The sequence below is a fragment of the Culex pipiens genome, chromosome 1 (assembly GCF_016801865.2).
Source record: "Culex pipiens pallens isolate TS chromosome 1, TS_CPP_V2, whole genome shotgun sequence".
NCBI lineage: Eukaryota > Metazoa > Arthropoda > Insecta > Diptera > Culicidae > Culex > Culex pipiens.
In genome coordinates, this window is record NC_068937.1 from 135,569,787 (window position 1) to 135,597,544 (window position 27,758).

The window sequence follows — 27,758 nt, forward strand, 5'->3', positions numbered from 1 at the left end:
TAGGCTATTTCGTCGTTCAAGAATGACAGGAAAAGTAAGTAGTTTCACGACGGAATTGCAAAAAAATATATTTAAAATTGTCTAAACAGATTAAAGCTGTTTTGAATTCAAGGCATAAAAAATTGTCTCTTCAAGATCTCGCTTGAAATGAGAGGTAATGCATGACTTCTTGTAAAACTGTTTTTTTATTGAAATAAAAATTGTTGAAATTAAAATACTAACAAATTGATGAATCGAACATTGATTATTAGAATCAATTCCCTTATAAAATAAATTTTATGTGTGTTAAAGTTTTTAATATATTTTTTATTGATAAGGGCTCTTTTAAGAATTGACATCATTAAGTTGAAATTTAGTTTTTCTTTAAATTTAGCAGTTTAACCAATGTTTGCACAGAAAAAAAATCAATTCCTGTAATCTTGAATTGTGTTCATGAATTTAAGAATAACAAAGGAATTTTTTCATGACTATAGTGCATTTGCACTATACTGCCCACCATTGAAAAAACGGCTAATATCCACTTTTGGCAAAAACGAGATATTAGCACCAGGTGGTAGAGGATGTTCCAACGCATCTCCTGGAACTTGAATTTCACTGAAATAGTGTTTAGACTTGACTGCCGATGCGAAAAACCAAACTGCTAATATGCCACTCTTATGGGAAATTGCCTTGACAGAGATTTTGTGACAAACTCTAAAACGCGTTTTTCTCGGAATACTTGATTTGGCATAATAGCCGAATTTTCAATTATGGGCAGTATAAACGTGAATATATTCCTTCGTGGTTCTCAAATTCATGAACACAACTCACGATTTCGAGAGTAGACTTTTTTTTCGTGTGATGAAATTACAAAAGCAACATTGTTGACACAAAAATGTTAATTGTTGTCACAAAATGACACAAAAAAAGAACGGAAAAACTCACATAACATTTGAAAGCAAGTCAAAAATATATTAAAAGCAAATATAATTCTTTTAAATAAAATTGATTTCAGACTATTTCTAATAAAAGTTTTTCAAGAACTGCGCATGCTCGAATGAATGGAAAAAAATACTCAGTTAAAGCATTCCTAAATTATTTTCGAAAAGTGTTAAGCTAACAGAAATATTACAGAGACAAAAAAAAAACAATTTTAAAAGATTCCATACACTCACAGAAAATAAACAAGAAATGATTATTTTGGAAGAATAAAAAGAATGCTTGAAAAGTAAAATAAAAATTAATGGCATTCGACTTTTGGGCATTCGAACTTTTGTCTTTTTGACCTTACGTCTTTCGACTTTCATGTACTTTGTTGCTATACAGAAATACATTCCAGTTGAAAACCATCATGCGTCTCCATAAATTAGTTTTAACAATTAACACGATATGGAAACGCATGGTTATTCAAAAATAAGCAGCTGCAATAAGGTGACCGAAATGAGTTCTGAAAGAAAAATACTTTTTCGCAGAACAGACTACAAAAATCTAGAAAATACAGGAAAGGGTCGAATGAAATTGAAAATGATTTTTATTAAATTGTATAAATAATGTTAGAAATTCCAAATTTCACTGGTTTCTTGCCAAAGTTATGATAGTAATACGATAATAAACTGTTTTGCCATCCTCACAGAGTAAGAGCAAATACTTTACTTTATAAACGAAAATCTTACGAATAAAAATCTTCTAGAATCACCGTAGCCGTAGATACATCGATCCATAATCGAAAATAGAATAACTATGCATGACTTGTATTTATCAAAAATAAAGAGAAATCTATTAACTCTTTCAAATATTGTGAGCAATTCTTTGGTAAATTGCTGATTTGCATTCGTTTTTTCTCTTTAAGTCATTTTTTTTGTTATGGTAAATGGATCAAAACATTTGTTTAGGTTTGTTTACAAAACAATTTTCGTCTCTTTGAAAACTAAAATTCATAAAAAAAAACTTTCAAACTTTCAACAAACTTTTTTGGGAATGGCTTTCAACCCAACTTCTCTCTATTGTTGTACCAAAATTTCACTTTTCTCGTGAGTTTACTGGTCTGGCAACACTGTTAGTATATATGGATACCTAAGCTAAATTTATTGAACTTTTAAAGACCGAATGCATACTACTCTAAAAAAAATATCTGTACATTACTGGAACAGCTAAATAATCTGGCAACCCTGGCAATGAGATACTGTTTGAAAAAATAGCCCAAATGGCTGTAAAATCCAGTGGTAACCTATATGTCATGAAAATATAAGTATGGTAAAACTCGGCATAATATGATTACTGTCACTTTTTAAATGTACAGTAAAAAAAGGTGAATTTTGGATGGTTGATTTTTTTTCTGAAAAGGTCGCATAAACCATTTTTGTTCCTTCTTGGGTTTTTTGAGCACCCGTTACTAAGTATCATTTTTTTTAAATCGGTCACGTCATTTTTTTAACTCGGAAGAAATATTTAAGAAAGAAATGACAGGTATGTGTTGCCATCTGAAAGTATTACAAGATTACAAGAAAAAACTAGTTAATTATCAATCTTTTCATTAATATTTTACAAAACATTAATTTCAATTATTCCAGAAAAGGCAAAATTTAAATATACATTGTTTAAGGTACTATATAAATTAGTTTAAAGTAGAACGAAACTCGCAAACTTCAAGCATTCAGAAAACAAATTACTTAGAAAACACCATCAATGATGATTATTCAGCCATAAACAACGAAACTTTTTACATCATCGTTCTCACCTACTGCCCTTTAATGAAGGGCTTCATTTTACTCACCTCGAAACATAAAAAAATACAACAAATCGCCAATTTCCGCAAACGAACGCAAATCTGCAGCGATTTGCTTGCGCGTGTACTGCGAACACCAGCAAAAGCCTTTCCAGCCCTTTTTCCGCACTCTGGACTAAACCAACTTCATCATTTATTTATTCACCACCCATTAAAACTGATCCTCTCGTGCACCTCGTGCAGTCCAAACTGAGCTGCGTGGGTTAGCGGTCTCGGATTAAGAGCCCGGGAAGCTTTCCCCCATCCTTTTCGCGATAACCCAAAATCTCGTTTTGCGTGGGTGAATTTGCTGATGATTCTTCGCCCCTCCGAAATTCATCTTTTTTGGTGAAGCAGGCAAAATCAGGGTACCAAGAGCATGCACTGGAGGAGGTGGTAACAATTTTGATTTAAAACCTAAAAAAAGAATGCCGATTGCAAAAAAAAACAACTCAAAAATGAGTAAATATAAATTTTCGTTCAATTCTAAGTAAAATTCACTCAAACCTGACAGATGCCCCATTTACTCAAATCTGAGTAGGTTCGGTTTTGACGCATTCTGAGTTTTCAAGAAACCTACACGTTTTGTCAATGCAATGCACGCTCATTTAACATTATTCATGTGTTGGTTAAGTTAACTTCATTTACGTAGAATGAAAACATGAGAACCATCTCAGAATAACTCCTCTGAATGAACCAGCGTGCATGATGCCACCTGATTTTGACAGCTTTTCCACTTCCGGCTCTGTAGCGTGTGTGCCCACCTTTTTGCTGCCACCATCTTGGCCGTTGCGCGTCTTGATGGTTTTCACACAGCACGTCAGCATTTCGGTGGATGCGGTGCAATCTCCGGAGCATGAAAGCTTATTACAAACGTCGTTTGTGGCGGAAAACGGGGCAAACCGTTTAGCATGATGGCAACACTGCTAGGAAATGGTAGGTACTTTGATATTTGTTGATGGAGTAGTGGGTGTGTGAATGTGTGCGGGCTTTCGATCAATTTTCTCATTAGAGAGAGGGTTGGTATAGTGCAAAGTACTAAAGCCGATTTATTGCTGCTGCACTTAGAGATTAATGGAAGTTTATGGGGATTGAACACCACATCCGGTAATGAGTAAATCGAAGATTGATTCTAGTAAACAGAAATAAGCGTGCATTGTTTTGACAGGTGATAGAAGCTATACGCACATTCGGAATCACTCATTTTTTGTTAAAACCTATCCTACTCATAAATGATTAATTATGCAAATTTCGGCTTTGAATTAATTGCACTAAATTTTCATTGAATTCTGAATTAAATCAAATCTGACGATTGACACAAACTGAGTGATTTGAAATGATAGTGTAAATGAGTAACTTTGATCTGTCACTTTTGCACGCATAAATTATTTTGATTAATTTAAGCTATCAGCTTCCAAATTTGCCAAAACTCAAAGTAGTTCATCGCTCCCACACCAAACCATCCCGTGACAAATTAACGTCAATTTTTCGCCTTTTCGTCACGCGAAATTTCCCAGAAGGTTCGCATCGATCAAGCGCCTCAACTAGCAACATTCCAACTTTCGCTCAAACGAAAGCTCTTCGCGCGCGCCATATTGCGTAATTAATTTCAAAATTAAATTCTTCATTTCTCCCGCCGGTCCCGCGTGAATTGGGCGCGCAAACTTTTTGCGCGAGTCTCAACCTGGCCCGCGCGATCCGACTTTTGGTAGACATTTTTGCCGGTTGCAAGAAAATTCCAACCGAGCAAAGTTTTGCAAGCTGAAGCGCACTAATTTGGCACGTTCTTATTCGTTCATTTTAACCAGGCTGAGCAGACCTATTCATAGAGCTGTTTTACGAATTTCGTGCAAGCAGCATCAGAGTTGAAAAATCTTTTTTCATCATCTGTCAACATTTTCTGAAAAAAAAACTGGCAACACTGCCCAGCTGAACCTTATCTTGAGTAGCATTCTCACATTTCGTTGCTGATTTGCTTCCCATTGAGATTCACATCACTTCTTGGAAGTTTGACCGAATGCGAGACCGAGTAGGCGACAGGATGCTGGGTTTAGCGATACACAAACGCGGCTTGTTTTGTACTTCCGCCGCCGCTGACGTCTCGCGTCCAATCAAAACAGCCCTGTGTTATGAGGTGTTGTCGAACATAAAGGGGCTATGAATTTAAACGGCATTCTTGGAGACGTTTTTTTACTATGGTGAAAATAATTGCGTGAAATTGAAAAGTATGAAAAGATAAATTTTGACCCTTTCAACTCATGAACCAAACAATAGTTATTCTCACCTGTTTGTAGAAACGCAAACGCTCCTCCTGTACAACCCAACGACCGATCAAACGTAGTTGGCTGTGAAATCGATATCGTGGGACCCGGCAACACTGGCTTCCGCCACCGCCGCCGTCAATTTTGATGAAGTTGGCGGTCGAGTTCCGTCGAAGGCTACACGTGTCAAGCTTGGCTGGAAAAGGTCTCTTCCGGGTAAAACCACTTGCGTTTGAGCTGAAGTGATCGAGAATTTCAAGGGAAGGTTACATTATTGACAATTATTGATGCAATGCCCAATAAAAATATTGATTCATAGATAAATTTGCGTTGAAATTGAACTCAAATATCTTGATTTTCACATGAATTTTCTGTAATATTAATAATGAATCAATATAATGTGATAAGCGTGTAATGACAGCTTTGATTGACTCTGCACAGGCTCATACAAAAACACCCTAAAATGGGTTAATTTACCCACACATTTTCACGAAATGTCACATATTTTAACTCATCAAAACCGCTATTTACTACCAACCAACCATTAAACCTCAAAATGTCAAGCGAATAACAACAAACAGGACGAAATTACTTCCATCATGCACCAGGCAATGAACCGCCGCAGCAAAACCACCTGTAATTAGTGCCATTATTCATCGCTCAAATCGGCGACCACTGACAGCAGCTAATTTAGACCATATCATGGAATGACAGTTGCGTTGTAACCCGTCAACTGCTTCAAATATTCAATTTTAGGGTTGCGATGCACCCTTTTTGGTTTTCGCGCAAATTTTTCCTGAGCAGACAAGTAGATCTCGTTAAAATCTAACAATCAGCAATTGGGTCCTAAAATGAAGCTTAGATTGCTGATATTATTGTTTACAGCGATAAAGCTTATTTTTCTGAGTACAATGACCCTTTGTACGACCACAAAGAGTTTAAAATGGATTTTTAAATCAAATTTGAAAAATTTACCTCGCGGTCCTTCTTGACAGAAAAGTTCCTACTTGACAGCTCTTTCCAAGGGGACCATAGTTAATCCATCGAAAAAATGTTGTCTTGACAAAAAAAAAATTTGCATTAAAATGAAAAAAAGTGATCAGAAATGGTTTTTAATCGTGTTTTTTACCGTTGTACATAAAAATTGACATAGGGCTTTAGTACCCAATTTGACGGCCGATTTCAATGATCGAAAACTCACCACGGCAAATCGAATTCACCACAGCTTATTCGCGTGCGTTTGACAGCTGCTGCTGTAAGGGTGGGAAATGTAAACAGACCAATCGCGCTTGCCAATAAAGCCATTATTGGCTGGAAATTTGCGCGGCTGATGCAATTTCGATTAATAACTGCTTATGAGGCTTCCGGTGTTGGGATCAATAAAATGAAAGTTTAATGTTGGTAGCAGTGTAACTTCAAGCGAATACACCCACGCCTCCGATGAACAAGCATGAATTTACGCAAACGCATTCTTGCCAAAGCATCGGAGACCAGACAGAGCAACATTTTTTTTAGGTAAGCTTGAGGAATTCAGAACGGAATGCTTCCTCGAATAACTGACGTACATTAAAGGTCGAAGCATTTGTTTTAAAATAATATTGCTCTTTCCTACCTGTATTTTTTCCGTGTACAATGTGACATTTCAGATAACATTTCCAAACCCAAACGTAATCAGAGATGAGTAAACGAGAGATCTTTCAGATTTGAGTGAATTTTATTCAGAACTCATCAAAAAATCAGTGAAATTTACTCAGTTCTTAGTAAAACTAACTCAAATCTGACAGATTTACTCATTTTTGAGTAGGCTAGGTTTTGACGGAAAATTAGTGATTTGAAATGAGGGTGTAATTGTTTGGCAACACTGGTAAAAAAAGACATATCTACACGATCATCAAAGAAATGTAAGGTTTGTGATAAATTGACAGCATCAGTTTGACAGCGAATGCGTCCTCGAATGACATTTACCTATACGCCACTTCCATTCTACCGAGTTTTCTCTTTTATTCAAGAGACACTCGCAGCTGCTCTCGACAACGAATAAATCAAAACAATGCCGCTGGATTTAGAGTACCCGAAACGGGTGCAAAACAGGCAAAATATTCCAATCTAACGGCCATAACGTTTCGCCGCCGCCATGAATAAATTCCCGCCTCGCTGAGCACTGTGACGGCGACGACGACGAGGGGTCCAACAATAATAATGGCCCCTCGTGGGTCCCATTGGCACTCATTCTTCAGTGCTGCTGCTTCCTTCCTCATAAAAGTGCCATTTTTCTTTCCCCGGTGCGCGACCAGGAGGAGAGAGCTGCTCCAGAGGAACCTCACAATCGTTTCCATCAATAAATAAACACTCGAATCCCGAGGAGGTGGTGTCTACCCCCTCGGTGGAACATAACAAATACATCAGGATCGCTTATCGAAGAGTTGGCTGCGCCACCACACAAGTCAAGTCAAGTGTGTGGGTGGGTGTGAGTGAAGAGCTGTCAATAGGGTAGGGTGGAAGAGGACGAAAGCAATAACAATGCAGCAGCTCACCCTGCCTGACCACGGGCGCAACCCCTACATGACGACCCCCTTGATCTTTGAAATACCTTTTCTGGTTTTGGAACCGGCGAAAGTGACTCCAGACGCGGGGGTTTGCTGGGGTAAAAATGTCGATTGTTGGACGAATTTGTCGAGATTTGTATACCCCTCGTCGCAACAAATTGCTGTCAGAGTTGACAACTGTCAAAACTTTGGGATCCTTTTATGCAACAGGGTGTAACCTCGAATGTAAACAAACAATTCCTTATCACATAGTTGAATGTTTACGTTGACATTGGGTTTGAGCGGGATCAGCTGCTTGTTTACATGAAGGCTACACTGTATCTGTCAGAGTTATTGTTGCTTATTGCATTTAGGTGACTTAAACCGATATTTGGTCATTTGTCACCGTCAGAGTATTCTTCAACAGAAAATGACTGAATGTCACATTGTAAACAAGCAACAAACAGTGTTGAGACGTGGGAGGGTGTCGATCCGGGTACTTGTTCTATGAGTGGAATGTCAAAAGAAAAGTATTTTTTCCACTCGCTACAATACCAAAAATGTATGTTTTCCTAATCAATTGCACTTATACGCAATTTCACATTAACTTTTATATTCGGTGTCTTTTCGCAGCTGACCTGTACTGCTGCTCCCGCTTGCTCAGATTGTTTTTGATTCTTCTGATTGATTGCCAAGCCACAACGTGGGCACCTGTCAAAACAATAACAAACAACACTCAGAAAACGAGGGGCTTGCTTCGGCGACGTTCGAGGGACGCGCTCCGCGTCGCTATTTTAATGACAATATATGACAGATGTCAAACTGAATTGATCGAAAATTGTATACACACTCGTGAAAAAGTACTCATTTTTTGGTTAAAATTACTAACTTTTCTCCGAAGAATTTTTTTTATTGTATAAATTTCCATAAAATAAGTTTGAAAAGTTAAAAAAGAATCTCAACTTACAAATAACCCCGAATCCGTTCGAGTTAGCTGCCAGTTATCGGCGGTGGCGGGCAAAAAGTGAGAAATTGGCCGCCACCAGCGCACAGGGCGTGAAAAATTTATCGTCACATGCATTATTTATGGGCTCTCGCGCTCCTTCGTTTCTGCGACGGATATGTGGTGCGGCCACTTTCACACTGGAAGCTAAGAACTGATACCATTGTGTGGTGCCAAACCGAACCGAAGTGGCTCAAGATCAATGGCAGCTCGGGGAGAATTTGTCAGCGCCAAATTTGACTGCCGCCGGGACAATCGATCCACGTTCCGAGGCTAATTTGGAACGTGGTTAGACAACAGTTTGGGGTGAGCTTTCTGCTGGCAACACTGTTTTATGAAGACTGGCTTTAAAACGAAAATAACTTTCAAAATAATTATTGAAATAAATAAGAACTTATTCAGGAATGGTTGAATGAGGAAAATGTAAAATCTGAGTAAAATTTGCTCAAATCTGACATTTGCCGTAACTACTCATTTCTGGGTAGGTGCGGTTCAAAGGAAAATTTAGTGATCACAGATATGTACATGAAAATATCTGACAGCACTGCTGTCATAAAAACAAATAATGCACGCTTAACTGAAAAGCAACGCAATATTTCAAACAAAGAACGTTAATTTCAGCTCAATTTGATGCATGGTTTTTAATTCCACATCAATAAAAATTATAATTATCTCACAAAGAGAGTTCATTAACGGCAACCAAACGAGAACTGTTTCATCAATAAGTGCTCATTATTCTTTTGACAAAAGGCTTCCCGGAATATTTTTCATTTTCTCGCCCCCGCAAAAAAACCAACTCTGATCAGAACGTGAAAAATTAATCACTTCAATTACGGAGAACCGTATGTAATTTCCCGCTGCCGGAAATTGATCGCTGACCCCCTTCCCACGGTGGCGCCCACCTGATAATTATGTGTCCTCGCGAAACATGGCATTTGCGTGGAACCGGTTGTTGTTTTCCGTAATAAATCCCTCGACGCAAATCGACGTGGAAAGAGGGGGCGGTCCAAATTGCATTGAGACCTCCGCGTGCCAAACACCGAGCAGGTTGTTTCTGCTTAGTTATAAAATATATGAACGCGGGGCCAGCCGCCTCCTGACACGGTTCGTGACCGAATTATTTCGGAAATTTTCGCATATTGGGAACGCACCCGTTTGATCGCGATAATTTATTCGGAATCGAATCAGAACTGGGGTTGCAATGCGATTTGAAGAGCGCTCGATTATGGTCTATTAGAGGAGGAGGCTTGATGAGCGAAAATACGAGCAATTTGCACGATTCGATGGGTGGTAATTTGCTGCGAAATTAGTGGAATTTGTTTTGAGTGTAGGTGAGAGAGGTAAAATGTTACTAGTTTTAACAATAAACATCAAAAAAGTTGAAAAAAATTGACATTGACTATAGTTTGACATTCAGACATTTTCAAATACTTACTCTGAAAAGTATCTTCACTCTCATTTCAAATCACTCAATTTTCGTCAAAACCGAATCTACTCAGAAATGAGTAAATGGGAAATCTGTCAAATTTGAAACTCACTCAAATCTGACAGATGTCCAATTTAATCATTTCTGGGTAGGTCCAGTTATGAAAACAACTGAGTGGTTTTTAATGTTCGTGGATAATTCGAAAACAGTTGTTATGGCATCCCGGTGCAACTGTCAAAAGTAACTTCTCCGCTCATGCAGTTTACTGTTGTGAAAATGCTCAAACTGGCACCACTGTTATTTTTATCAGCTTCTCTTTTTTGTTATTGACTCGTTATATTTCATCAGTGTCAATATTTACCCACTTTTGGGTTTGATTACCCTTACTCACATCAAACGTAAACATTGTTTTCTCAAGTGCCTTTAATATGGTGAAAAGATATTTCATTTACTTACTCGGAATTTTGCAATGTAAACAGTACAAAAACAAATTGAAAACTCTCTGATCAAATCCACCCTTCATGTTTGGTTGGGAAAAAGCTCTAGTCGGTCCCTAATGCGAAAGTAACAGGTAGGTCCTTCTTTGAGAGCTTCTGACTAATCCTTGCATTAACTCTTGTCCGTTGTGGATACGATCTTTTTAAGCACTTTGCAGTCCATGGTTTCTGAAAAATAGTTGAGCTCGTCTGCTCAAAGCTCATTTGCAATTAAGAGTGTATTGTGACAGAAGTACACTGTGATTTGAGCTTGATGAGATAACACACACACTTAATTAAGTGGAAATTAAACATTTCCCAAAATTCGAAACCGTAAGTCCTCGCAAAACCAACTGCCATAAATAAAGCCAAACCACCCTCAAAACGATGCAACAAATGCTCGGACAAAGACGAAGAACGCGACTAGGACGAAAACAAGCTTACAAAGCGTCGTTAATGATTTTGAAGAAAGTTATTTTCTTCGGTGTCCGGTCTGGACTTTTTTATTTCTTCTCCGCACTCTCTCACCAAGTGGTAGATGGTAGGTGGACTAAAAGAGATCCTCTTTGGGTATTAGGAGGGAAAATAATTAATCTTTATCAAAAGCTCCAGGACCGGCAGTCTTCCGGGGAAGGCTCTGGCTGGAAGGGAAGCTGTGGGGATGTTTTTTTTTTCTTGCCATCAAGTTTCTCGTTCGCTTTAGTTTGTTTGTTTGGGAGTGCTGGAACTTCCAAGGGAAGAAAGTAAGAGGTGGGGCGGTCCATTTGATGGCCATCCACCGACACCGCCCTAACACTGTTGCTTCGTCTTTCGGAACGACAACTACACAAGGATGGAGGAGGAGGACGGTGCCACCACAGCCACGCAGAGCTAAGAGAGACACCCATTAAAGATGGATGCTGACATTTGAGAAGAGCTGCGATGATGAATCAGCAACGCTCAAGCTCCGTCCTGAATGGAACCGACAAACTTCTTCATCAGCTTCTTTATCGTACCGACAGGGGGAGAAAATTTTTGTGGAGTAGCATCAGACGACGACTAAGTCTAGTTGAGAGTAAAGGATTTGTGTTGCGATAAATGACACCGAGAGGGAGGGGCCGCTTAAGGCTGATGTGCCAAAATTGCGTCCAAGACGAGACATAAAACTTTTTAAGACGACACTCTCCGCGTTTTAGATCTTCTTCTCGGTGGTCCTCTTGGTCGCTTCCGTTGTTTGATGTGCCCCAAAAAGTATGCGCCATTACCCGGATGTCCGGAGTGCCGGTGGTGGATCGTGTTTTACCCCGGAAGAAAATTACGGCTTCAAGCTGTTGTCCGAGAAGAGCTTTTCAGGCTAGATTGATTAAATAGAATTTTTGATGACATTCCAGGGAAGTGATTGAACGGAAATGGAATTTAGTACCTGTTTTTTTCCTTAAATTAGGCTTTGAATGAATTTTTTAAACTAACTTTTAAGAAAAAAACGATTTAAACTTGTTGAGCGTGTACTTGGTTCTGTCAAAATATTGCGGTAAGTGTTGCCAGAATGCAATAAAGGAATCCTGTGCTGTTTCATAAAATTCAAACTTCTATGATAAATCGAAACAAAAAGGAAAAGTTACGAAATTGCATTGTTTTGACACATATACACGGTCATTGCATTTCAGTTATTTTATACAACTCGATTTTATTGGAATTTAAGATTTAAAAATCTCAAAAATACACATTTTAAATCTTGTTTTTTTTAAATTATGATTTGTTTTCAGTTAACTCAATTTTATGGAAAATGTTCAAAATTTGTTGACCGTGTGAAAATACATGTTACCAGTGTTGCCATTATTCGTGAAAGGATTACTGCTATAAAAATAGTAAAATATCAATAAACATTGCAACGTTGTAAAATTGCATGGTTCTGACAGATCCGGGGGGATGGCAACCATATTCGGACCAAAGCAAACTGACAACAGTCGACATAAGCACGGTTGTCAAATGAGAGCCCACAACAAAAGCACTAGCTGTCAAATGGTAGCCCATAACAAATCATTGTTTGGGTTCTTTATTTTAAAATTTTCCGCAATTTAAACGATAAATTCCTGAAAAAACGCGTGAATTGCGTTGCTGATGGAAAATTCTATCATATTCTTGAAGATTCCATCCCAATATTGGCTGAAAATTCATATTGAAAAAAGTGATTTTTCTGCTTATCTTTTTTTTGCTTTTTTTGTTTTTTTTTTCTTTGGTCGACAAAACAGTGCGTCCGTACACTGAGAACCGGCATTACACATTTTCCAGTTTGCTTTTACACATTTGCATGGGACTTTTGAGTTCAACCAGGATAACACACTTCGTGTAACCATAGTAATATGTATAATACTGATTGTCAGTGTTTGTTTTCTGAACTTCCAAGATGGCGTCTTCTTCGCTACCCTTGGACAGATCCATGAACACGGTCATCGAATTTAATTAAGGAGGTATTATCTATGACAATCATACATACAAACTTGATTTTTTTTAACAGTTTGATAGTTTACCTGCTTTGTTTGTTTGCAGAAACGTCAGCTTGCATACATTTTGCTTTGGTTGCGAGTTTGCAAGTTTGGCAAACTGTCAAACACGAAAAAGTGCGAGTTTGTTTCTTTGTTTGTCACAGTCTAATGCATCCTTTATTTTATATAAATCGAGTTCAATGCTAATTAATAGAATTTTGTTTTTTAAAAATTGTCTGTAATTTTTATATTTTTTTGTCATCCAGCTAACTTTTGTGTAAAACCAGTGTTGCTATTATTCATAAAAATTATACTGCTATAAAACATCGAAAAAATCTAAAATCATTTGAATGTTATAAAACCAAGCTTGAAGTCTATTTCAATTTTACCAAAAATCGATAAACTTCCCTTCCTTCATAAATCCTCACACAAAAGTCGAAGATACCTTAATTGATATTTCGATTTAGCCAATTTTCTCGGTCCCCCTCCCCTCCCAACCTTAAAGGCCAAAACTTTTCAATTTTCCCCGGCCTCACCTCGCGAAGCTTAATGCCGCTCGCAGCAGTGTAACAAGGAAAAGCAATTTGTCTTTCCAAACCGTTGGCGGACGATGCCGACGTCAGATCGCGCGCAAAAATGCAACGGACAAAAAAAAACCGCCTGAAGAAGCCAAAGTTCGTTAAAAGTCAATCGCCATAAGCCGATTATCCGATTCTACTTTATTTCGGCGCCTCACACACTCTTACTGTGGGCTTCTGGGTTGAGTTTTTTTTGGTCGGTGTTATGAATTGACGACTTTTTACGAAAACTTTTTCAGATCGGATTTCAAAACTTGAAATTTGTTACATTTACAAATGCGTTCTTGATTGTTTGTGAAAGTTTGACTTGCAAGTGGTGGCAACACTGCCAAATATCTTCGAAATCCAAAAAAGTAACAACAATAAATCTACTTTTTGACAGACTCATGTTTACCCAATTTCGAGTGGATCCACGATTAACTAGAATGACTAGAATACAGAATTAATTCGCTAATTCGACTGAAACTTGATTGGAATTAGTGAATTTAAATTGTTAGTTGGAACAACTGACAAAATTAAAGCGACGTGCTAGTGAATCGTCATACAATGCGGTTGAATTGTAAAAATCATTTTCAGAACTGATTTTGACTTTTGAGTGCTTCTTTATTCGAATGCATCAATAATCTGTCCCTTTCCAGTTTTACCCAAATTTGAGTAGGTCCACGTTTAGCTTAAAGTAATACCCCGCCATGTCAACAATCTGTCAAAAATTGAAATTTATCTCCTCAACCCAAGCCTCCTGGGACTGTTTATACTTCAAGGCAAGCACGAAATCACGCGATGACGATGACAGGATACAAAACGGTTTCCTCCCCCCACTCTACCGCAATTCAAACAAAATAAAGAAAACTCTGAAAACAACAGAAACAAACGAAAATCACACACACACACACACACACACACGCTGACATATCGCCACACGAGCGCGCGTGGAAACTGACTGTCGGCAAGTAATCTGTCTAATCCTATTACCTGGTTCTTCCCGAACCCCCAAAGTGCTGAGCTCCTCGCTTTTCTTTCTTTTGGATGGTGCTTTATTTACGTTCTTTTATTGTGCTTTATACGTTTATCTTATCTCGCGCTTGGCCGGAGTGACAGCAGAAGGCTGAGCGGACGAAAAGTTTTTCCCCTTTCTGTCAAAGTTTGAGTATTTTCCCCCCCTCCCCGACCATTTTTTGAGACGAAGCTTTTCCAACTTATCCTGAGCGAGACAGGCAGGAAGGAAAGGGATTCGCACCAAGGACAACGAAAACACATAATCAAGTTGTGAAGGATTAGAACTTTGCTGTCTTGTTTTTTCCTGCTTCGTCGGTAATAAATTTGACACAAACTTTGCTAAATTGATTAGAATCTGTTGGCAGTGTATTGTTTTGACAGCTCGTCAGAAGGGCGATAACAAGGTATTGAGTTACTCTTTTTTGGGTACAATTTTCTTAATGAATTTCAAGGTGACAAGTTCAACAAGACTAAACGTGTTTGAAAACAAGATTTGATTAAATATTGAAGCCTAATCAAGGAAGAGGGAATTTCTCTAGTCTTAAGAAGCCGACCAAGGCACAAATCTTTGCACGGTTAAGTAAATCTCGGCATCTCATGCAATATTGAAGCACGAACGCCTGGCTGGCAGCAACAATAAAGACAGAAGACCTAATCTGCCTTAATTCCGCACACACACACTCTCTCTCTCTCGGAAGAGTTAGTACCAGCAGGTCAGTGAAGCAATTTAGCCTTCAACGAGAGCTGTTGGGCAAAAAAATCCCTCCTCAAGAGGAACGGCAAATACGACGGGCCTCCAACACAAGTCCGCTCATGAATAAGTAATTAATCTCGTAACTTATCCTTCACTCGGCCGGATAATTGCGAGATTTGTCCTAGGGAGGTCCTCGGAACGAGCTTCGCTGGCCACAAGTGACGACGCTGCTGAGCTGGTCAAGATGGTGGAGGAAAAGGTGAGAACTTTGACAAGCCACTTTGTTGTCAAACAAAAAAAGGTCACCCTAATTTCAAATCTCTCAGTTTTCGTCAGATGGTGAAAAACCGAGCTTACTAAGAAATGAGTAAACGGGGCATCTGTCAGATATGAGTGAATTTCACTCAGAATTCAACGAACATTGAATAAATTGCCGAAGACTGAGTGATTTTGAATGTTTCACTAACAGTTCACTAAAATAAAGTTTTCTCAAAAATAAGTTTCGAGCCAAATGTCAGTTTTGAGTAAATTTCACTGAAATTAGGGTGAAATTCACTGGGTTTAGAATAATCTGTTAATCTGAGTGAAATTCACCCAAATCAATTTGGCTTACTTATTCATTACTAAGAAGGTTTGGTTTTTGACGAAAACTGAGTGATTTTGGATGAAATTGAGAAATTTACCCAAATCTTTAATTTTGATTTCGATGAAATCTGGGTCCATTTCAGGTGAAATTAGTTGCAACCTTTTCCCACAATCTTGCGTGCGCCGGATGTGGCGAGATCACCCACCCCACGACCTAACGAATATAAATGGCACCTTTCCGGTTTACTCGGTACTTGGCTAATGGCGGTCAGCTGTCAGTGATGGGACCACATTTGTTCATCAAGCTTGTCGTCGTCCCTATCGCAAAGGTGCACTCAAGGGTAGTTACCCAAAGAGGTGGAACTTTTAACTGAATGAATGTATATGGAAAAGAAAATCTTAATAAATATAAACAAAAAAAAAAAAAAAAAAAAAAAAAAAGAGGTGGAACTCAATTTTGGAGACTAATTATCTGCCCTCTCCTGGGTCATTTACTCGTGCGGGGATAATTACAAAGTTTTACCCATTTGGATGGGGGAAAAATCACGACCAGGTTCATAATACAATATTAATAGCGTCATTAAATGTTTACCTTTCAAGCTGTAATATCTTGGTCTAATGATGGCGGACATTACGTGACATTAGCAGATCTGTCACTGGGGAGAGTAAATGGGTTTTTATTAGTTCTGGGAACACTGCCGTGAACTGTCGCTCACACGCTTGTTTAAATTCACGTAAATTATTTTTATAGCAACATTGTTTCTGTCAGTTTTTCAATTTGACAGAAGCTTACAGATTTATCTAGATTGTTATCAGCATAAAAAAAAATCATTTCAATCATTTCCGCTTAGCTTTCGCTGACCGTGTGACAGCGGCGCAACCCTCAATCCGGGCAGCTTATCCTCGGGTTACTATGATTGAAATTAATTTATTTTTAATTTGTTGCGTGCCGCAAACCGCCGCCACCCCGCAGCCTGCCATGATTGAAATTTTCGGCATTCCACGCAGTAGGGTCCGTCCGTCGGCCATGACAGACTTTTGAAATTTATGATTTTATAGCTGCCACATGGTTGCCGTTTCCGAGAGTTGTTGCCAGATTGCTTGTGTTTGTGTGTGTGTTGTTATTAAATAGCTTCGGACGGAAACGAGGAATAAATTTTGCACCAACACGCCGAGAAGGATATCATAATTTTCCTGTCATATCCACGGATGAAATCCGGAGAGTCCGGGAGGACAGACCGGAAAAGTTGCTCCTCTCGTATTATGGGTTTAGGGTTTTTGCGCACAATATATTGTTTCAATTTTACGGAGTGGAGTTATGGGCGCCGCCGGCGCCACGTTCTAGCTGCACGGAAAGATTGTGTTGAATTCATTGTGGGCAGTTCATTATGGCAGTTTGACAGTTTCACCTGTTGATGCTTAAACTTGCCATAAAATTGAAATTTTTTTCTTTCAATATTCGTTCGCTAGTGGCATTATAGCGGCTTGACACTTTAATAATATTTTTTTATAGCACGCAATCAAAACTGTCAAATGATTTTTTCCGTGCTGTCAAAACGAACTAAACCCACGAAGAGTGCAGCGAAACGATTAAAGTTGCATGCAACATTTTAAATAGATGCGCTGCACGCGCGTTCAATATTTATATTTGACAGAAAAAAGTCAGACCAAAGTTGAGCCGTTTTCGATAGTCTAAAAAATGACGAAAAAAACAAACCCGGTGAAGGCCACACAAAAAGTTCACCATTATTTGGTGGCGCGTTGCACAAGCGGTCGTTTTATATTTCATTTCGGGGAGAGAACTCAAAATGGACCCAGGGATAAACTGTGTGTTTGAATAATCTATACGACTACTAGCTGCCGGGAGGGGTCGAGCAAATAAAAAACACTCGATGTGCAACTTTCATAGCTTTTGAGCGGGACAGAATTGGCGCTTATTTGAGCAGCATGCAGCAGCAGCAAAATCAACACAACAAAGCACGATGAAACACGCAAGCCCCGTTTCCGAACGAGACAGCCTCGATTTATAGCAGAGCGGAGAATGTTGAAGCTTGATGACCTGAAAATGTCAGAAAATGATTATTTTTTTCTAGGCTTTTGCATGTGATTAAAGCGTTCTACACATGCTAGGATGGAAAATCGATCAAAAAGCAATCGGAAAATATTAGCGTGTAAGGGATATATTTGTCATAATAACGAATTGTACAAGTCCATTAAAACCACTCAAATTTAATCTTATTTCGTTAAATAGACCTTGAACCTAAATTTGAGTACAATCACTCAAAAATATGTTGAGTAGATACTTCAAACTGTTTTTAATCACTTAATGTAAGTCAAAAAAAAAATCTCATAAATCAAGCTACCCAAAATTGAGCACCAAGAAATTGTACGTGGAAATTAAATCTCCCCACTGTCTACCAGATTAGCCGCCCGTAAACAATTCGGATCATGTTTCGACGATTTTTCCGTTTCTTCCGAAATGTCGAGCTTGCCTTCGGGCACTGCCGCTTCAGCGTGTTCCAATGGAACATGATCCTTATTTATGTGCGGTACGCGGCAAAATGTACTTTCTCGCGAAATTGTGTGTCAACGAGGCGGAAATGTTCGAGGTTTGCTACTCGTCTTGCAAGCGAATGATACTATTTTTTGCTCACACACTTTGAGAAGTTATCTCATAGTTAAAGAAACAAAAACGTCTTAAATCAAGTCTAAAATATTTTCTGAATTATTTTTCATTAGTTTACACGAAAAAAAAAATCTTTTTCAAGAAAAATTTACAAGTTAGCAGAGGATTTTAAAAATTATTGATCTTCTCACTCAACTTAGTTCATAACTTTTCCAAAATTGATGAAAAAACAAAACTCGGAGCGAATTTACCACCCGGACCCTAAGATGACAGTTTTCGTGAGTTGCACGTTTTCACCGACAGATGGCCAATAGAGATCCTAATTAGGGAGACTGGTCGAAGTGAATTTGACGTACCCAAACAGACACGAGTTTGACGTATCCAAACGAGCATTTGCCTTTACGCCCAGCAATCAGTGTGGCCAAGCTCAAAATATACGTTGCCAGATCGATTTAGCAAACTTAGACCAGTCTCCCTATTTAGTTTCTCTAATGACGTTATTGACAGCTCGTGTGCACTGTTTACATGGTATTCGTCGATTTTCTACGAATTTCCCCGAACAAAATCGACGATCGTATCGAACTGTGCTAAGTCCATGTAAACAGTGCACTCCTTTCTAACCTCCAAATCGAGTCGGCGTAAAACCTAATGGCCAATGGGCCTCGTCGGAGTCCGCCCATTAAATACGCAACTCAAAAGTTGCATGAGAAACTATTTTTTCGTGACGGCTTTCGCGGCACACTCACTACAACTGTTCTAGACTAATATTCAAACGTGGCGTATCTCTAAACAAGTTTTTTTAAGAAAATTATTCCAGACTGCTTATTTTGTCGTTTTAAACCGAAACAAGGCAAAAACTATATTTTTTTAAACTATTCGCAATTTTCAAAAGATTGGCTAGAAAATATCGAAGGCCGCCATCTTAGGCCCACTGGGCCCTCAAAAATTAGGTACGCTCAGTTTGTATGGGAGCTGTCAACATGCTCTCGGGCTGGGATTTACTCAGAAATGCAATGGTTTGGGATCTGTTTGAGATTTTTAAAAGTTGTTTTAGTAAAAAAAACTTATTTAAGAATTACCTTCAATAAAATTTACATAAGCTTTACTCTAAATTTATTCCAAATTTGACTGAAATAAACCAAAACCAAGCAATTATATATTTTTGTCAGGATTATTTTTTACTCCATTGAGAGTTATTTTCACAGTTTTTATTAAATTCAAAAAAATCAAGAATTTGTTGTTAAAATTTTAGAAAATACGTTCTACTCATAGTTTATCTTAGCTTGATCAAAAATTTACAAAAATAAACGAGTTGTTTTTACTCAAAATAGGTGAAAATCAAACTTATTGAAGAATGAGTGTTACATTTTTTTTTATAAGATTCTACTCAAATCACACAAAAAAGTTCATTTTTGGTTAGTTGAAAAAATCATTACTGAACATTCCCTCTTTTATGTGTAATTTTACCTAAATTAACGAGTTAAAAGTGAACATTTTTGATGAAATTTCCCCAGTTTCTGATGTTAAATAATATATATTACCTTAAATCCTTAATGATTTTTTTGTATTTTGTTGGTTAGACTATATTTTCTCTAATTTTAAAGAAGTTAACATAACTTAGCGTCTAATACATTCAGATCAGAATTGATTTCGCTAATATAAGGGTTATTTTTGTTTATTTTTTTGTCAAAGCAACATAATTTTTCGGCACTCCTGCCCCAATTTTCGTAACAGATCCCGACACCCCCTCCTCCTAACTGCGTTACCCAATCAAAGGACGATCCCTAATATAATCATTTCAGATTTATATTTACTTATCTCAGAGATTTGTCGAAACAAAACTTATTTATAATGAATTCCTACACAATTTTACTCAGAGTTTCGTCAAATTTGACACGCGATTTTTACACATTTCTGAGTTATTTTCACTCAAGTTTGGTCGAATCCAAAATTAACCAAGAATGAGTTTAACCCTTTCAGACCTGAATTTTAAAAAAATATTCTGTTATTTCTTGAAAAAATATTTTAGAATTTTAGGTTAGTCTAGAAAATTAAGTTTTTTTGGATTAATAAGACCCATTAGTCCTGAAAGGGTCAAGTAAATTTTAGTGGGTTTCACTTAAGAGCGAGTTTTTCACCAATGTGTAACAGGTCGTATCGAGGTGCTCCGATTTGGATGAAACTTTCAGCGTTTGTTTGTCTATACATGAGATGAACTCATGCCAAATATGAGCCCTCTACGACAAAGGGAAGTGGGGTAAAACGGACAATGAAACTTGAGGTCGAAAAAACATAAAAAATCTTAAAATTGCTCGCATTTCCGTAAAACTGCATCAATTCCAACTCTCTTGGATGCATTCGAAAGGTCTTTCGAAGCCCTTTAAAATGTGCCATAGACATCCAGGATTGGTTTGACTTTTTTTTTTGAATCCTCGGACAATTTCACGAAGGTTAGAAGTATTGGAGTTGTAAATTTGATTGGAAAAATTGCCATGAATTAAAATATTTTTTAACAATTTGATTGATTAGGGGTAAAACAGGTATTCGCCTACTTGATACAGCATTTGACGTATTGAGCACAGGGTAAATAAAATCTATTTCTTTTTTCAAAAATGTTTTATTTAATTATTTTTTGGATCAAAATTACAACTCCAATACTTCTAACTTACGTGAAATTGTCCAAGGATTCCGAATATGACAAAATTGAGACCAAAAAGTGCCGTCTTTTTGGCCTACAGGGCAAAAACTAACGTTGTAAAATGTTTGTTCTAGAAAAATTGAAAAACTATGAGAAAAACTGCGATTGGCCAAAAAGTTAATACCGTAGGCTTATAGTGCATGAAATTACCTATCTTTTGACCTATGGGAGTATGGGTGTTGGAGGATGTTGCAAAAAGATATTAAGGTTTTAAAAAAATCCATTTTTGACAGTAATTTGCAAAAGCTATGAGAAAAAGTCAAACCAATCCTGGGTACCAATATTGAGTAAAATTAGCTCAAATTTTACATATTCGCATTTTACTCCTTCCTGAGTAATTTAAAACTAGGGTATAGGATTCTACAGTGTCGTTTAAATGTTGGATAAGTTTAACTCAAATTTGACGACGAATGTTTACTAAACCTTGAGTGAAATGAACTCAAAATTGTGTGATTGTTATCGAAAAATTCAAGCAAAACATTGTAAAAGGACCGAAGTCAAAAATGTAAACAGAGGGGATTTTTATTGCAAACGATGCCTTTAATCTTAAACTACCACTACATATCGAGAAAACCATAAAAAGAATGATTTTTATGTGAAAAAAATAACATTTTACAAAAGGCCAAAGTTTATTACGTTTTGATTATTTTCAACTTCCACATAGATCCTTCGATTCAAAGGACCAATATGGAAACTGATTTGTTTTGTTTTCGAACCCGTGATCGTCTCAGGGAGAAACACAATGTTGTTCAAAACAAAGATCGAAACAAAGCTTGGCCCTTTGTTTCAAATTGGTGAAAGAAACGATTTTTACTTAAAATAAGATTTCTCGTATATTTCTGGTTAATTCCTATCCCGTCAAAAGGTGCGACGTTGTGATTCTTCTAAATAGCTACACATTAAAACATTTGTAAAACATACTTTTATTAAATTTCATTCACTACCGCAAAAATCTTTGATTACCGGATAAATTTCTTCGGATCGCTATCCCGTGTCGCAATGTTTGGTCGTTTCAGGTCATTTCGATTCGACGATCGTGCCCAAAGCACTTCGCGCTGAAGGTACACTTTTTTCCCATGGTGAGCCACTCATACCATCGAAGCCTCCAGCCCGTAGGAAGCATTTCGCAGTTCGACCAAGACGGCCAAGTGATTTTCCGGCTTCGATGCTGGTAGCCCTAAGTCTCGATACCAAGGGAAGCCGAAAATGGCCGACGCCTTGTTGACCGATTCTGTGATGCCGGCGATTCGGTGGACACCTTCCAATAAAACAGGACGTTCAGTTTGGGCCCAGATCCGACGAAACATTCTCACCCGTTGCAGCTTGCAGCGAAAAATTTTTGCCATTGGCACAACTGAAATGAAGTGGAGATTAATCAAATAACATCGGCAAAAATCAAATTGTAGAAAATGTTACCGTGGGACGTCTCCGGTGTAACTCTGATTGGAAAATCGATTTTGCACACCAAGATGCACACTTCAATATCGCGATCAGACTTGTATTTCACACAAAAATACTTTAAACTGGCCGCGGCAAGTGAAAAAAAGCTTTAAAAACAAATAAAATTACTTTGCTTGCAAAAGACCAAACAGCAAAGCTTTTTGGCCTGCTTGGCCAAAAACAAAAGAACAACAAAAACAAACCGTCATCCTGTCTGGCCCAGAGACCATGTGGAAAACGAAACTGTCAATGTTTTCAAAGGCGCTAAAACGCAAAGGGCTGAATACGATCTCACACAAGTAAAACAATCGTTCGGGGCTTATGTTCTTTTTTCATCAATTTTATCGTAATAATTGAATTCTTGACTTTTTTTTGATAAGGTCCTATAAACAAATGTAAACATTGAGTGTATCCCTTTCACACCTTATGTCAAAGTCCATCGGAGTAAGCGGGATACACTCAATGTTTATTTTGTTTATAGGACCTTATCAAAAAAAAGTCAAGAATTTTTCCATCAATTTAAGTTTAAGGATGCATACTATACCATTTTTACACATGTTGTGTAAATCATTTACGCAGTTTGCTTAATTGGTATGAAATAGGAATTGAAAAACTAATTGCAAATTTCATTCTTGTTTTTCTCAATGTTTTGAAAAATGACAATGGCCGTTTTAGAATGTTTTGCTTGAATTATTTTAGTGAAATTCACTCATAACTCAAAAATGACGAACTCCTCGTCAAAGTGTCGCAACAGCACAAAAGTCAGTCACAAAAATCAGCTAGAAGTCGCATGATAACGATGATAACCAATGTTTTCGAGTAAGAGAAAGCAGATTTCTGATGCAAACATACCAAATAGTTTGGAATACAGAGGTTTAGTAAATTTTTAACTTGAAAGCCGTATTCCTGATTTGGGATCAGTGCGACACTGCATAAAACACGTTGAACTTTGGGATTAAATTTATTTTATTCATAAAACCAAACTTTTCGATCCAATCACGCTTTTCGGCGGCTTAAAAATTCCAACCAACTCAAACACACCGAAGGTCACAAAACTTGTCCAGCATTTATCCGGCTCGGTGCCCAACGGAACACAGAACCCGCTCCTTTATCCTTCGTAGAAAACCAGCAATGACACAACAAAAAACCAAAACCGATAGCAAAAAAATCCACCCTTCAAAGTCAAACTTAACCCGTTACGCCCCCATACGCCAACCCCCATAAACTTGGGGGACAAATTTTGTGGGAAAGTGGTGTCCTTTCCGCCGATCACACCACGCGACACCCGGCGGAGAATAAAAAATCCCCCGAAGCATGGCCAAACCTTCTCAATTATTCACTAATCCCCGCGCCACCAACGAGTGGAGGAGAAAGTTGGGCAAAACGGGTCCATCCCTTTCGAAGAGGCCCAACTTTGCCGAATCCTAAGCCGGATCACGGCTTGCTTTGTTTGCAGTTCAAGTTTTGCCCCCGCGTCTGTCAGATTCGCCTTCGGCCTCAGAGAGGGCAGCACCGTCGTCATGACGGTGGAGCGGCGCGGGGGAAAACAATCACGTGAAACAAAACGGTTCCATTTATTATTGATAACCGAGGGGAGAAGTGGGGGGAACACGGGTCGTCATTATGCGGTTTCTTCGTCCTTCGGACGGCTCTCTCTCTTTGTTTGTCAATTGAAATTAAACCTGCAGCTGACATTCGACATCTATCGGCCAAACCAAATGACAGCTGTCCCACCGCACAGAACAGAATGACGACGACGGAGGGTCATTCTCAACCGCAGCGCAAATGGCAATTGAAATTGAATTTCTAATGATTGGATATTGATTGTCGCCTCCTGTCGGCAGCAGCAGCATGTGAGAAATCGGCAACAAAGATGGCGGCGATGTCACCAGCTCTGCGGGAATATCATTAATCAAGCTCTAAGCAGGCGGTGCGGTTGGGTTTGATGTCACGCAACATGCGGCACGACGACTGTCAAGCATCATCCGTAGTGCAGGATTTTTCCACCAGATGGCAGCGCCGCTTTTGACGGATGTTGCTTTGAGGTCGCAGAGACCAAGAGAATATTAATATTGTCTTAATCCATCATGCCAAATAGATGGGATCTTCCAGACCCTTCGACGATCAAACGGAAAAAAGAAAAATAATGTTATTTACCTGTCAAATTTATCATGATCTAATCTTTGTTTACAATTTTTTTCAGTTGCTTTGCATTCTGCAAAATAGCCCGATGTCCGAATAAATAGCTGACGCATTTTTTACAGGGTCTTTAAAACTGACAGCTCTTTGTTTTCATTGGGAAAGCGTACACGCAAACGTGAAAACTACTGTTTTTTGGGTAAAATGTGTTTTTTTGTATTCGCTGAATATTTAAAAAACTTTTTGATTGAAATTTATTAAAACAAGTTTTCGCTTTTTCCACATCGTCAAACAAAAACAAAGCCTCCACCGTCACTCTGGGAGTGACTTTTGATGACTTCATTTGTCGTCGCCTGGCCTGCTGCAGTGTGCCCAGGAACGTCCATTCGCTCTGACAGTTAATTAAATTTATATCTGGATAAGAAGCAACGAAAAAAAAGAACCAGCTTCAACCGGGGGACCGGAACAGTGGCGACCAACTTAAATTGGATTATCTTTTAATTATTATACTTTTTTTCTCGCTTTTTTCTTTTGTCGGGGTTCGGCGGCCAGCCTCTGACCGGAAGTGGAAAGGGGTTATTTTTTCACACATTGAACCACTACGGCCCTCTTCCGGATCGCCGACGAGTGAGTAATGAATTGTGTGCCAAAGAGGAAATACGTGACCATCCGGGGTAGAAGGGTTTTCCTTCTCTATTTTTTTTTGTCGCGACGAGATGAAAGGGTAGCAAAAAAAGCTGCGAGAAGAGAGCGCAAGTGTGACTTGGAAGCCACTTCTGTGTGCTTAATTTTTAATTATGATGGCGGCTGGATTAGTTATGGATGTCACGTCCCTCCAGCGGAGTGAAAATTAATAATTTCAAACGGAAAGGATACGGCTGCGTGATTGAATTTTAAAAATGAGAGGATGTGGCAAAATTGAATTCTTTGAAATTTGTTATTTTCTTTATTGTTGGTTAAATCAACGAAAAGATTGAGTACTTTCCAAGAATAGTGTATTTTTTGTGACAGATTGATACACGCAAAACAAAAGCAGTAATCTTTTAAGTAGATTTAACTCAAACATAAACTCGAAAGTGATTTTTTATCATGGCCAACTACAAACCAGGGGATCGAGCCTTTCGTTCATAATTCATGAGCTGTTTTTTTTTTTCAAACGGAAAGGATACGGCTGCGTGATTGAATTTAAAAAATGAGAGGATGTGGCCAAATTGAATTCTTTGAAATTTGTTATTTTCTTTATTGTTGGTTAAATCAACGAAAAGATTGAGTACTTTCGAAGAATAGTGTAATTTTTGTGACAGATTGATACACGCAAAACAAAAGCAGTAATCCTTTAAGTAGATTTAACTCAAACAAAAACTCGAAAGTGATTTTTTGTCATGGCCAACTACAAACCAAGGGATCGAGCCTTTCGTTCATAATTCATGAGCTGTTTTTTTTTCACCGTCGAACATTGAAAAAGTGAAACTTCCCAGAACGTGGCTTCCCGCCGTAGGGCGCTCGTTCCATTTTGATTAAATATTGAAGCAAGCGATTTCGCCGTCCTGCCGGTGGAAAAAGTATGAAGAGCGGGGGTTTTATTCACTTTTTTGCCCGCCTGAAACTATCAATTCACTCGTTGAGCTACTTTGGCCGCTGAAATCAATCTGAATAAGCTGATAGTAAAAGTTTGCCCAGATTTGCTACTATGAATAAAGAAGAAGGATTTCAAGAGACTTCTTTTGCATAATGTATTCATAAAATCTGAGAAATCCAACTTGTAGAGTGCACTCACTTTAAGTTTTGATTAAAGTTTCAAGCTGTCAGATGTACACGCTTACTTGAGCACACAAAACCATAATAAATTCAAACCTGTCAAACTCACACGCTAAATTGAAACAATTCAACTAAGTAGCACAATCGGATGCCCGTTTGTTTACCCGCTGGCAACCACACAGTATCAACACGTAATTCCCCATTGTCAATTAATCAAGCACTACCGTCTTCATGCTATCTGGCATCTGCGACGTGGCGATAGAGTCACCGTCGGTTCCGAGAAAGCGCCGTCCGTTCCGGATCTGCCGTTTGCCACAAGTGGCGCTATTCCGGGGCCCTTATTATCATCATTACTGTTATTATGGCCTGGGACAAGGACGACGACGACAGTGCCAGTGCGGTTATGATCCGCCGTCGCCGCCATCTTGGATGCTTTCAAGTAGGCCACGACGACGACGAAGGTAGTGTTTATTAAATTATTACTCCACAGGGTTGGGGATCTTTTAATGACTAATGCGAAGAGGAGCGAACTGTTTGGTGTGTCTGACAGTGTCGTAATTGTTGGCAGGTGGCAGGGGAAATGAGCTGGCAACACTGCCTCTAATGGGTACTTAAAGTGGAGGGTATGTGTGTGGGGCTGAGATTTCGCTATCACGCTACATTAAACCTGTCTTATTTTAGAAGGTGGTCTACAACTGAACTGAACTAGTCTGAATTCTAGAAAAAATCACTCGAAAAAATTTGGATACTTTAAAGATTACCCCGAATCCCCCAACATGAATTTATACAAAATTGAGTAATTTCCACAGGAAATTTAAATAAGCCTTAAGAAAGATTATATCAAATCAATTAAATAAATAATAAAAAGCAAATTGAAACTCTTCAAAGTCAACAGCTTTTTAATACGACAAATTGAAACGGTAATATTTTCGTGCAACGACCCGGAGTAAAGTCAATTTTTCACATCAAAATTATCCCACGCTCGGTGTCACAGCCAGTTTTCGGTTCGCTTAGTGCTCACTTTGCTGTGTAGCGTACACCAAATGCCAAAAGCAGGCTCAGAGCACAGACAAACAGACACGAAAGTGTGCAATTTTTTGATGTAAATATCAATTTTTGGAAAATTCGTCTCAAAAGTCCTCCTAAATTTAATTGACGCGATAAAATAAAGTAAAAATTTCTCATATTATGTGAAAACGTAACTTACTCAAAAGTGAGTACCAATGCTTAATTCTAGATAAAATTTTCAAAAGGTCCTATCTGCATAGGAAATCCATGACTCATAGATTGTTTTAAAAATTTACTCTAGAATTAAGATTTTGGTGAATTTAACTTAACATTCATC

General features: G+C 38.3%; 1 protein-coding gene and 1 long non-coding RNA gene across 2 annotated transcripts in view; one reads left to right on the top strand and one right to left on the bottom strand.

The window, feature by feature from the left end:
- The window catches only part of LOC120418347 (uncharacterized), a 172,022-nt gene that overhangs the window by 92,330 nt on the left and 51,934 nt on the right, over positions 1-27,758 (top strand). The gene's annotated exons all lie outside the window — the stretch shown is intronic.
- On the bottom strand, positions 21,982-22,669 carry LOC128093690 (uncharacterized). Its single transcript, XR_008212681.1, has 2 exons — positions 22,493-22,669; positions 21,982-22,430 (listed from the first exon to the last, which is right to left on the bottom strand). It is a non-coding gene; the product is annotated as an uncharacterized LOC128093690 (long non-coding RNA).